Source organism: Salvelinus fontinalis, chromosome 22 (genome assembly GCF_029448725.1).
Source record: "Salvelinus fontinalis isolate EN_2023a chromosome 22, ASM2944872v1, whole genome shotgun sequence".
In the NCBI taxonomy this organism is placed as follows: Eukaryota; Metazoa; Chordata; class Actinopteri; order Salmoniformes; family Salmonidae; genus Salvelinus; species Salvelinus fontinalis.
In genome coordinates, this window is record NC_074686.1 from 6756621 (window position 1) to 6768923 (window position 12303).

The window sequence follows — 12303 nt, forward strand, 5'->3', positions numbered from 1 at the left end:
CTTGAGTAAAAGTAAAGAAACCTTAATAGAAAATGACTCAAGTAAAAGTGAAAGTCACCTAGTAAAATACTACTTGAGTAAAAGTCTAAAAGTATTTGGTCTGAAATATACTTAAGTATCAAAAGTAAATGTAATTGCTAAAATATACTTAAGTATCCAAAGAAAAAAAGTGTAAATAATATAAAATTCCTTATATTAAGCAAACCAGAAGGCCTCATTTTCTTATTTTATTTTAATTTACGGACGAAACATGTGTTTAGTGAGTCCGTCAGATCAGAGGCAGTAGGGATGACCAGGGATGTTCTCTTGATAAGTGTGTGAATTTCCTGCAAAGCATTCAAAATGTAACAAGTACTTTTAGGTGTCAAGGAAAATGTATTGAGTAAAAAGTATACACGTTTTCTTTAGGAATTTAGTAAAGTAAAAGACTGTAAAAAACAAATAGTAAAGTACAGATACCCCAAAAAAACTACTCAAGTAGTACTTTCAAGTATTTTTACTTAAGTACTTTACACCACTTGCTATAGCCTTGAAATAATTGCAATAATATAGCCTAAATAATTAATTATCGTTCCTTCTTACGCTCCCTGTCTGGCTCCTGACCTATTTAGATTGTTTATATGCTGTTTAATATGACATGTAGCCTATTTTGAAATTATGTCCGCTTCTTACAGTCACATTTTCATGCTTATTCAAATCATTTTCATTCAAATCCATATGGTTTGGTTTCAATACTTAAAAAGAAATTGGTAGGTCCAGGTAGTCACAAAATAGATGGTTAAATTGTGATTTTAATTAATGGAGCGAATTTGGAGGTGCAGTGTGTTTTCCTGTGAGCGCGGCGTGGTTTTTAGCTGCGTTTTAGGAAAGCACATGGAGCGTGGTGCCATCAGCGAGATTTCCAACTGCTCCAGGTAATCAACCGTTTTTTGGCACAATTTGGTGAAAGCACCAAAGCCTTCAGAAAGCCATCACTACAACTGCTCCTACAAGAGAGGAAACCACATAGAGATAGAGGACTCATCTCTGTCACCAGGAGGGATCAGCCAATGAAGTTGGAAGTCCCACCCAGTTGACTACATTAAAATGGTGGAAGTCCTCCATGGTTCTGTCCATGCTCATATGGCCTTTTGCCCACTAAAGGCCTCTATCGTTCTCTATGTGAAATAAACAGATTAGGAACTAAAATACAGCTGCCCCTACAAGAGAGGAAACCGGTTAGAAAGCAGTTTAAGGACTAATCAAAAGGATTCAGTGCTGAGCTGGAACAAAAGCCTGCACACTTATTTCCAAGAAAATGCACGAAAAGAGATAACTATGCAATACCTGCATGTGTGAAACTTACTCCTCAGCTTTGGCACTACCCAGACTCTCCCTAAAGCTGGCTTTCTGACCAAACTGAGCAACCGGGAAAGAAGGACCATGGTCAGGGAGGAGACCAAGAACCCATTGACCACTGACGGAATGACAGAGTTCTTTGGTTGAGATGGGAGTACCTGCCAGAAGAACAACAGTCTCTACAGCACTTCACCAATCTGGGCTTTATAGGTGAGTGGGCCGACTGAAGCAACTCCTGAGAAAAAGGCACATAACGGCACGCCTGGAGTTTGCAAAAAGGCATGTGAAAGACTGCGAGCATAAGGCAAAAGATTCTGTGGTCTGATGAGACGACAACGCAAACCGCTATGTCCTCTCCCCTGTAACTATTCCCCAGGTCGTTGCTGCAAATGAGAACGTGTTCTCAGTCAACTTACCTGGTAAAATAACGGTAAAATAAAATAAAATAAAAAATGTCTAGAGAAAACCAGGCATCACCTGTCTAACACCAAACCTACCGTGAAGCATGGTGGTGGCAGCATCATGCTATGGGGATGTTTTTCAGTGGCAGGGACTGGAAGACTGGTAGGGCTAGAGGGAACAATGAATGGAGCCAAATGCAGGAAAATCCTTGACGAGAACCTGCTTCAGAGTGCAAGCTACCTTAGACTGGGGCAAAGATTTACATTCCAACAGGACAATGACCCCAAGCATACAGTCAAATAAATGCTGGAATGGCTTCAGAACAAGAATGTGAAAGTCCTTGAGTGGCCCAGCCAAAGCCCAGACTTGAATCCCATTGAAAATCTGTAGAAAGACTTGAAGATTGCTGCTCCCATCTAACGTAAGAGCTTGAGAAAATCTGCAAATCCAGATGTGCAAAGCTGGTACAGACATACACACCCAAGATGACTCAAAGCTGTAATCACCGCCAACGGTGCTTCTACAAAGTATTGACTCGGGTGTGAATACTTACGTAGATGAGTTTTCAGAATTTCATTTTCAATACACCTGCTAACATTTCTAAGATTGTTTTCACTTTGTCATAATGTGTCTATTTCATTTTTTAAATTCAGGCTGTAACATAACAAAATGTGGAATAAATCAAGGGTTATACTTTCTGAAGGCACTGCATGTGTGTCTGATGCTCTCCATGGTAGAACAAATATAACTAGTTTCCTCGGTCCACAGGTATTTCTACTTCCATAACCAGGGCCTGCAGAACCAGAACCATAACCAGGGCCTGCAGAACCAGGATGCTCTCTACGTGCAGGACTCTCTGGACGGACCGGCCACAGTCTTCTTTGACCCAAACACACTGTCTGCGGATGGGACTGTAGCCTTGAAGAGTGAGCTGATTCCTGTAATACAACGTTTTATAGTGTGTTTCTGTGTATGTCTCAACCCTGAGTCCTCACAATTCCTCCTCCTCTCTTGTCAAGCAATTGACATTTCTATTCTGTTATTACATTTTATTGCTGTGACAAAGGTGGAGTATATTGCTAAAAAACACAAATGATAGGCCCACTTTACATGATACATTATTACATTATCACACAATGTAATATCTATTTTTCCTTTTCCTCTCTCCTTGCCTCGCTCTCCTTCTCCTTTCAGTGGGGCGCTTGTCAGAGGAGTGTGAGTACTTTGCTTATGGCCTGAGCTCCAGTGGCTCCGACTGGGTGACGGTGCACTTCCTGAAGGCTGATGACTTCATGACGCTGCCTGATGTCCTGGACAGGGTGAAGTTCAGCTGCCTGGCCTGGACCCACAATGCCCGTGGAGTGTTTTATAATTGTTACCCCTGGCAGGACGGCAAGGCTGATGGTGAGACACACAGACACACACACACATGAAATCTACTGTATACAGTAGAACATAATATACAGTGCATTCAGAAAGTATTCAGACATCTTGACTTTTTGCACTTTGTTACGTTACAGCCTTATTCTAAAATGTATTAAATAGTTTTTCCTGATCACTCCTCTGACAAGCGCCCCACACAATACCCCATAATGACAAAGCAAAAACTGAAATATCACTTTTACATAGGAATTCAGACCCTTTACTCAATACTTTGTTGAAGCACCTTTGGCAGTGATTACAGCCTTGAGTCTTCTTGGGTATGACGCTACAAGCTTGGCACACCTGTATTTGGGGAGTTGCTCCCATTCTTCTCTGCAGATCCTCTCAAGCTCTGTCAAGTTTTTCCAGAGATGTTCAATCGGGTTCAAGTCCGGGCTCTGGCTGGGCCACTCAAGGACATTCAGAGACTTGTCCCGAAGCCACCTCCGGCGTTGTCTTGGCTGTGTGCTTAGGGTCATTGTCCTGTTGGAAGGTGAACCTTCGCCCCAGTCTGAGGTCCTGAGCGCTCTGGAGCAGGTTTTCATCAAGGATCTCTCTGTACTTTGCTCCGTTCATCTTTCCCTCGATCCGGACTAGTCTCCCTGTCCCTAGCTCTGAAAACCATTCCCACAGGATGATGCCGCCACCACCATGCTTCACCCTAGGAATAATGCTAGGTTTCCTCCAGACGTGTCGCTTGGCATTCAGACCAAAGTGTTCAATCTTGGTTTCATCAGACCAGAGAATCTTGTTTCTTTTGGTCTGAGAGTCCTTTAGGTGCCTTTTGGCAAACTCCAAGCAGGCTGTCATGTGCCTTTTACTGAGGAGTGGCTTCCATCTGGCCACTCTACCATAAAGGCCTGATTGGTAGAGTGCTGCAAAGATCATTGTCCTTCTGGAAGGTTCTCCCATCTTCACAGAGGAACTCTAGAGCTCTGTCAGAGAAACCATCGGGTTCTTGTTCACTTCCCTGACCAAGGCCCTTCTCCCCCAACTGCTCAGTTTGGCCGGGCGGCCAGCTCTAGGAAAAGTCTTGGTGGTTCCAAACTTCTTCCATTTAAGAATGATGGAGGCCACTGTCTTATTGGGGACCTTCAATGCTGCAGACATTTTTTGGTACCCTTCCCCAGATCTGTGCCTCTTATACGATCCTGTCTCGGAACTCAATGGACAATTCCTTCGACTTCATGGCTTATCTTTTTCTTTGACATGCATTGTCAACTGTGGGACCTTTTTATATAGACAGGTGTGTGCCCTTCCAAATCATGCCCAATCAATTGAATTTACCATAGGTGGTCTCCAAGTTGTAGAAAGAAACATCGCAAGAATGATCATTCGAAACAGGATGCACCTGAACTCAATTTCGAGTCTGAAAACAAAGGGCCTGAATAGTTATGTCAATAACTAGTTTTTTAATTTTAATACATTTGCAAACATTTCTTAAAACCTGTTTTCACTTTGCCATTATGGGGTATTGTGTGTAGATTGATGAGGATTTTTTATTTTTTTACCCATTTCAGAATAAAGCTGTAACGTAACAAAATGTGGAAAAAGGGAAGGGGTCTGAATACTTTCTGAATGCACTGTACCTACTGTACAAGTGCACAGACACGTTGAAAAACACACATCTTTCTGCATTGCTCCACAGGCACAGAGACCACATCCATCCTCAATCAGAAACTCTACTACCATGTGATCGACACCAACCAATCAGAGGACATCCTGGTGGCTGAGTTTCCTGACCATCCAAAATGGCACAGTGGAGTAACAGTGAGTTTAAGGAGATTGTTTTTTCTTTACATTTCTCACCTGTTGTCCACCACATTCTCCATATGAATCTACTGCTATTACACTGTCACTCTTTCTCTCATCTCCCTCACTTCTCTCCTCCACCTTGTTTGACTCTTTCTCAATCCCGGATCGATCTTTTGATCTCAGTTTAAGTAATGACTTGCATTGTTAATGTAGGGATAGCATCAGCTAGTACTAAAGCGTCAAATCATTTGTATTTCTCACTCACCCTCCTTGTCCCCCTCTCTCACAATCTTACTCTCTCTGTCTCTCCATCTTCCTTCTCTCTCGCTCTCTCCAGGTGTCGGCTGACGGCAGGTATGCAGTGCTCAACATCACAGAGGGCTGTGAGCCAGTCAACCAGCTGTGGTACTGTGACCTGGAGAAGCTACCCATCACAGGTCTGTCCCTACCATTTTAATCAGACCCTGTATGAATACCTGACATCATAGGTGTGTCTCAATACTAGCTCTCATTGTCCTGTACAGATGCAGTCAAATATATTTGCACGATTCACTATTTCTTCCAAAATAAATGTAAAACATTTGGTATTTGATTTCCAACTGCACAGGACCAAGAAAAATAAATCAAAACTGAATGAGATTTTTCACTTCAAAGTAAAAACTGGCCTGTACTAAATTATTCTAAAGTTAATGTGGTTGGAGGAAAGGGATTGTCATTTACTCGTACTTTATCTCACCTGTGGTAAGTTTCCTACAGGGTAAATATAGCCATTCAACTACTTTCTGCTCCATTGCACTCGCTTGTATATTGCATGTGTGCCAATATATTTGACTGCATCTGTACTTATAGGCCTGCTGCCTTGGGTGAAGCTGGTGGACAACTTTGAGGCGCAGTACTCTTACGTCACCAACGAGGGCAGTGTGTTCACCTTCAACATTGACCTGGAGAAACCAGACAAGGAGCACCGGAGGACCCTTGTACCCCAGCACGACAAGGACGTCCTGGGTAAGAGAAACCTGAGCAGTGGTATCCAACCCTGGTTCTGGAGAGCTACAGGGTGTGCAGGATTTTGTTCCAGCCCACCACTAAAACAACTGATATGACCTAATGACCTAATCATGATGATGGTGATAAGCCAAATGTGTTTTTCGTGTTGGGCTGAAACTAAAATGTGAGTTTCTGTGTGAGTATCCAGGAACAGGGTTGGAGACCGCTGGACTAAAGAAGCTAAAATAAGTTTAGTATGGTCAGGCTACTTGCCAAGTTTCACTTTTTAGATTTGAATGTCTATGTGTCAGTCTATCAACCACAGTGAGTGGGAACTTCTTGGTCTTGGTTAACCCACTTTCGTCATAGCATTCAACTTTGCAAGTACGGGAACTTTGTCTCAACGAATCACGTTTTAAAATCTATCACCTGCAAGATGTTTGTGACGTAGCAAGCAATTTTGTCAGCCCTAGTTCATAAGATACTTCCAGGCATTGTAAGATCTAGCACGCGTATTCAATGTCGTCGGGCAGGAACAGGTCATATGTGAGTTACTTCTCATTTAAAGTTTATCTCTTTTACATACCACAAGGATGTTCTTCACCAAACCATATTGGTACCATATTGACTAATATCATTAGAGCAGTGGTATGTCATCTGCCTATCATTCTGTTAACTGAGAGATTTTAATCAGTACTGGAAGTGGGGCCACAGATGTTTGCTGCCGTATCTGTGGTTGAGGGTGTGCTTTGGAGGTTTTAGGAGATTCTACCAGGTGGTTTGCGATGTGTGCTCAGTGTATTAAGGGCCGTGGGTGTGTGGCTCTCTCTCTCTCTCTCCATTCATAGAACAATACACACACATGAGTATAATGTTAACAGCATGTGCTGTACACACACACACACTCTTGGAAATCAGCAAATTCAAGCTACATTATTGAAATTTGTTCTATTTATACTCGACTTGACTTACTAGCATTGCACTTCTTCATTTTGGTTGAACTCCCTATACTAGAATATCCGGTGTAGTTGCTGTATCTTAGACAAAGTCTAAAATAAACAAAACAGAAATTGCATCCCCCTTGCAATAATTTGCCATGAAATTGGATCCTATATATGTCCGGTTATTGGTGTGTTATGCCTTACTTATAATCCAAGGCCAGTTTCATTATTTAGCTGCCAATGGTTTAAGTTTTAAACAGAAATAACTGATTCTAGACGTGTTGATATGCTCAGAAGGAACCCAAGTAGCCTACACGTAAGAAATCCCTGTCTTCCTTATAGGCTCCGTGGCCTGTGTGAACCAGCTCCACCTGCTGGTCAACTATGTCCATGACGTGAAGGACATCTTGCAGTTGTATGAGCTGTCCACTGGTGGTCTGGTCAGAGATCTGCCTCTGGACGTGGGCACTGTGGTGGGCCTCAGCTGTAAGAAGAAACACTCTGACTTCTTCTACAAGTTCACCTTCTTCACCACGCCAGGTACTGGACTGTCTCCTAGGGGATAGTCAACTTATTTTGTGGTGTTAGACATGAAGAGGATGTGGGATTTTCATTGTCATAACCTGATGTGTTTACACCTCCTTGTCTTTTCACTTAATTATGATTCGTTAGGGTTAATATTCGCACTGTTAGTATGGAGTGGCTTACATTCAACACAAAGGAAGACTAGCTTTCAATACTACGGTTTGGGTGCCCTCCCTGCCAACGTCCTTATTATCTATAACCTTTGACCTCTACAGGACCTCTAACCCCTATGTGTCGTGTCTCTCCCAGGTGTGATCTACCACTGGGACCTGAGCCAGGCGTCTCCAGAACCCACAGTGTTCAGACAGGTGGATGTGAAGGGTATCCAACAGGAGGACTATGAAACCAACCCGGAAAGACAACAGCAGATTACAACTACTTACAGTAAAAACAGTATCTTGACACTCAGTATGACAACATTTCTGCGTGTTTCAGGTGTTTTACTCCAGTAAGGATGGAACTAAAATCCCCACGTTCCTGGTGCACGCCCGGGGTCTTAAGAAGGACGGATCACATCCTGTCTTCCTGTACGGATACGGAGGCTTTGAGCACTCTATCCAACCACACTACAAGTTAGTATCCCAACACATGGACCTCCAACAGAACATTATGTATCTTTCCCCTCCAGGAGTTCACAAGTATAGAATTCATCCGAGTGATCTGTATTCTGAGTCGGTGTGATTTGAGTGACACCTGTCCATCATCCCTCCCCTCGCTGTCTCTCTCGCTCTGTCAGGGTTCTGTACCTGCTGTTTGTCAGACACCTGGGGGGAATCCTGGCTGTAGCCAACATCAGAGGAGGAGGGGAGTACAGACAGACCTGGCACAGAGGTACTGTATCTTCCCCACCTAAAGACGCATAGAAATAGGTTAAATAAAGCAACAGTATGTTAAACCTATGGGCTGGTTTTATATTCACTAGCACAGCTTTCCACTGTTTTGCCTTCACCTGTTATGCTTGGGGGGGGGGGGGGGGGGGGGGGGGTACGATGAGCAATGGAAACTATTGTAGCTATGACTATTGATACTCGGACCCAGTCTCTCTGTAGCTCAGTTGTCAGAGCATGGCGCTTGCAAGGCCAGGATAGTGCGCAAAAGTGTCTGCTAAATGGCATGTTATCTATGGACTATGGCAGTATCCCGTCTAGAGTTGAATTCCTTCTTCTGTCTAGGTGGTGCCCTGGGGAACAAGCAGAATTGCTTTGATGACTTCCGGTGTGCAGCAGAGTATCTGATCCAGGAGAACTACACCACAGCCAACCACATAGCCATCAACGGAGCCTCCAACGGGGGACTGCTCGTAGGTATGGAGAGGGGATGGCGTTTAAAAGGCCATCTTTCTAAATTGTCTCCTAGTTCGGTCAATCATAACCGCATTCTCTTTAAATGTTTTATATCTTCAGTATAATTGTTAATGTAAAGTCCATCAAAAAGTGTTATCTACTTAGCTACAATTAATTCAGTGATTACACAGCACATTAAACAGTAGTTAGCTACATCATTTAAAAAGACTGCCAAGCATATTGCATTGTACAAATCCAACTGAAGAGTACTTCCTTATTTTAAGTGGCTATTTAGGAAAGATTGGGTGTTGCTTTAGTGTGTGTGTGTGTGTGTGTGTGTGTGTGTGTGTGTGTGTGTGTGTGTGTGTGCTTGTCAAAGAGTGATGTGTGTGTGTGTGTGTGTGTGTGTGTGTGTGTGTGTGTGTGTGTGTGTGTGTGTGTGTGTGTGTGTGTGTGTGTGTGTGTGTGTGTGTGTGTGTGCTTGTCAAAGAGTGATTCGGGTATGTTTGAGTGTAAGACAGGTCTCTCTCTCTCTCTCATGAAACGCATCGAGAACCTCACAACCGATAGACTGCAGATAGGTATTTAATCACACCTGTTCCTTCTCTTGCAAGAACAAAAGCGGTACCTGTTGCATGCCGACCCGGTGGTGATGAACTTACCGATTGCTTGTCAGTGGCAAACAACTTCACTTTGAGCCAATCAGAGAGCACAAACCCCCACGTGGAGGTTTTTATTTAATTTAAAAAAGAATAATAATAATAGGGATTTTTTTCGTATGTATGAGCCAGTCACACTGTTCAGAGGTGCTAAGTACTGTCGGCAGGCAAACGTCTTACTATCCTACTGGTGTCTATGGCCATTTAGGAAAGATTGGATGTTGGTGTGTGTGTGTGTGTGTGTGTGTGTGTGTGTGTGTGTGTGTGTGTGTGTGTGTGTGTGTGTGTGTGTGTGTGTGTGTGTGTGTGTGTGTGTGTGTGTGTGTGTGTGTGTGTGTGTGTGTGTGTGTGTGTGTACTTGCCAAAGAGTGAGTCGGGTATGTTTTAGAAGTGTCATTAATCATATAGCAAGTGTAAGACATGTCTTTCTATCTCTCTCTCTCACACACACACACACACACACACACACTTTCAAACCCAGCGGCGTGTGTGAATCAGTGTCCAGACCTGTTTCGCTCTGCTGTGGCTAAGGTTGGGGTGATGGACATGCTCAAGTTCCACAAGTTTACCATCGGCCACGCCTGGACCACTGACTACGGCTGTGCAGACCACCCTGAGTAGTTCAAATGGCTCATCAAGTAAGTCTGGCATACTCAAATCACACACACACACACTAAACATACTAGACATACTGAACATAAACACAAATGCATTGGACGCCACATTGTAGCCCTGCATGTAATTTGTACAATAAATATTTGGTAGAACTCAATTCTCTCTCTCTCTCCACTCACCCTCAGGTACTCCCCTCTCCACAACCTCCCCCCTCCACCTCACATTGGCGCTGCCTATCCTGCCATGCTACTACTGAGTGGTGACCATGACGACCGGGTGGTGCCCCTCCACACTCTGAAGTACTGTGCCACACTGCAGCACGGTGTGGGCAACAGCCCCGGGCAGGCCCAGCCTCTTATGGTCCGGGTAGACACCCGCAGTGGGCACGGGGCAGGAAAGCCTACCACTAAGGCAATCCTGGAGGATACGCACATCTTCTCCTTAATCGCTCAGACACTGGGGCTGAGCTGGAGAGAGTGAGGAGGAAGAGAGGGGAGTGAAGAGCTAGAGCAGTGGTCGCCAAACTTTTCTGAGTCAAGATCACTTTCGTAGTCAAAAAGCAAGCCGAGATCTACCGCTCAGATTTATTTTAAAACCTGACTTAAAAAATGTAACATTAACCTAATAAAAACAGTTCTGTAGGAATGAGGTTTGTGCAGTAGGCCTAATACATTATCACTGCATATTGGCTATATGCCTGGCCTGCTAATATTGTTCTTCTCAGACCATATTATATTTAAACAAAACTCAAGCTTTGATAATAGAATAGGTCAGTTGGTGTAGCACTTGCGAGGCAAAGCTTGCAAGTGCGAGCATAAATTGAAATAATTTGCGAATAATTTGCTTTTTCATTTTACTGGATTGATGGGACCTGAATCTCATGGTCATGGTGCTTTCAAGACAACTGGGTTCTCTGAAATAAACGAGGTCAATGAGTGATCTTCAGGTCGGAGTTCTAGAAAGATGTGTGAGTTTCCGACTTGGATGACCACTCCAAACTATTTTTCCCATTCGGATCAATTTTTTCCCCCAAGTTCCCAGTTGTCTTGAACACACGGAAGTCAGAGATTTCCGAGTTGCAAGTTGTTTTGAACGTCATCAGAAGGGAGGGAGAGAGCAGCAGAGGGTCTGCCTCTCACTGTCCCTGCTCTCTCCTTTCTTTCCTCTGGTGAGACTGACCAGAGAGGGGACACAGTCTTCCACCTGATGGCGAAACTCGAGTCGCACAACATCTGCCTCATGCACAAATGTATGTTGTTCCTATGACCAAAGAAAGTGAAATATTCCTCAATATGAATTCAAATAGACGCGACGAGCTGCTAACAGTTAGAAAGACGCAGATATATCAATACACCTGGGTCCTCATTGTAGGGTGATTCTGTAACTACTTGCACTTCTATGTCCTCGGGGTAAATGTTTAGGATTTTATTTCAAAAATAAAATTTAAAGGTCATTTGTTTGTTAAGTTCACACTACAATCACCCCAGAATTTTTTAACACCTCTCTATCAACTTATTTTGCTACTTTTATACCTCGAATATCACTGTTTTGCCCTTGTCCCCAACCCAGGCTTTTGAGGTTCTGCTATGTTTTTCTATGAGAAAGCAGAAATAATTACACATTATGTTATCTTCTATAAAAAAAGAGTAAATTAAATTAAATCTATGTCAATATTTGTGAGTATGTCCTTTATTGTTTTTTTTTTACACCAAATATACCTGTCTTTTGGTAGTGGTGACATTTCCATCAGAGGACAAATTCCTCATGAATAAAGTTTACTCAAGAGAATGTGAATTTAGTTACCATGGAAACGTATTGTGACTCTGAAGCACATGGCTGCAGCGAACAGTTGTTCCAGATGTGATGTCCAGAAGTTGAAGAAAAATATGTCAGTCATTTCCAAACAGGCTACAATTTCTTTAATTTGTGGTAGAATTTTGTAAGAATGTGTATATTTATGTATTTGGTGTAAACTATATGTTAGTTGTAATACTAGCCAAAGCATGCTGAACAGCCTGTAATTTTTCCTCCAAAAACTAGAAGCCTTATTTCCATCAGTAATTTCCATCAAACCTAACTGTGGCGGAAATAAATGACAGAATGTGGTGGCAATGACACATTATTTCTGTTATTAGTTTATACGTTAGGCTTATTTAATCATATTTTAAATTATTTGAATCTAGAAAATGTTCCAAGGTGTGCACAAGTTGAAAACTAAGTAGTATTTCTCTTTGTTTTTAGAAGATGCCACATAAAACAGCACTGAGGTCACAGACATACTGTAGAAACAAAATAAAAAATTATCCTATACGATTC

At 42.8% G+C, this 12303-nt stretch overlaps 1 pseudogene; it reads left to right on the top strand.

Annotated features, from left to right (window-relative positions):
- Positions 1 to 873: 873 nt before the first annotated feature.
- Positions 874 to 11792, top strand: LOC129819459 (prolyl endopeptidase-like; annotated as a pseudogene).
- The last annotated feature ends 511 nt before the right edge of the window (positions 11793 to 12303 follow it).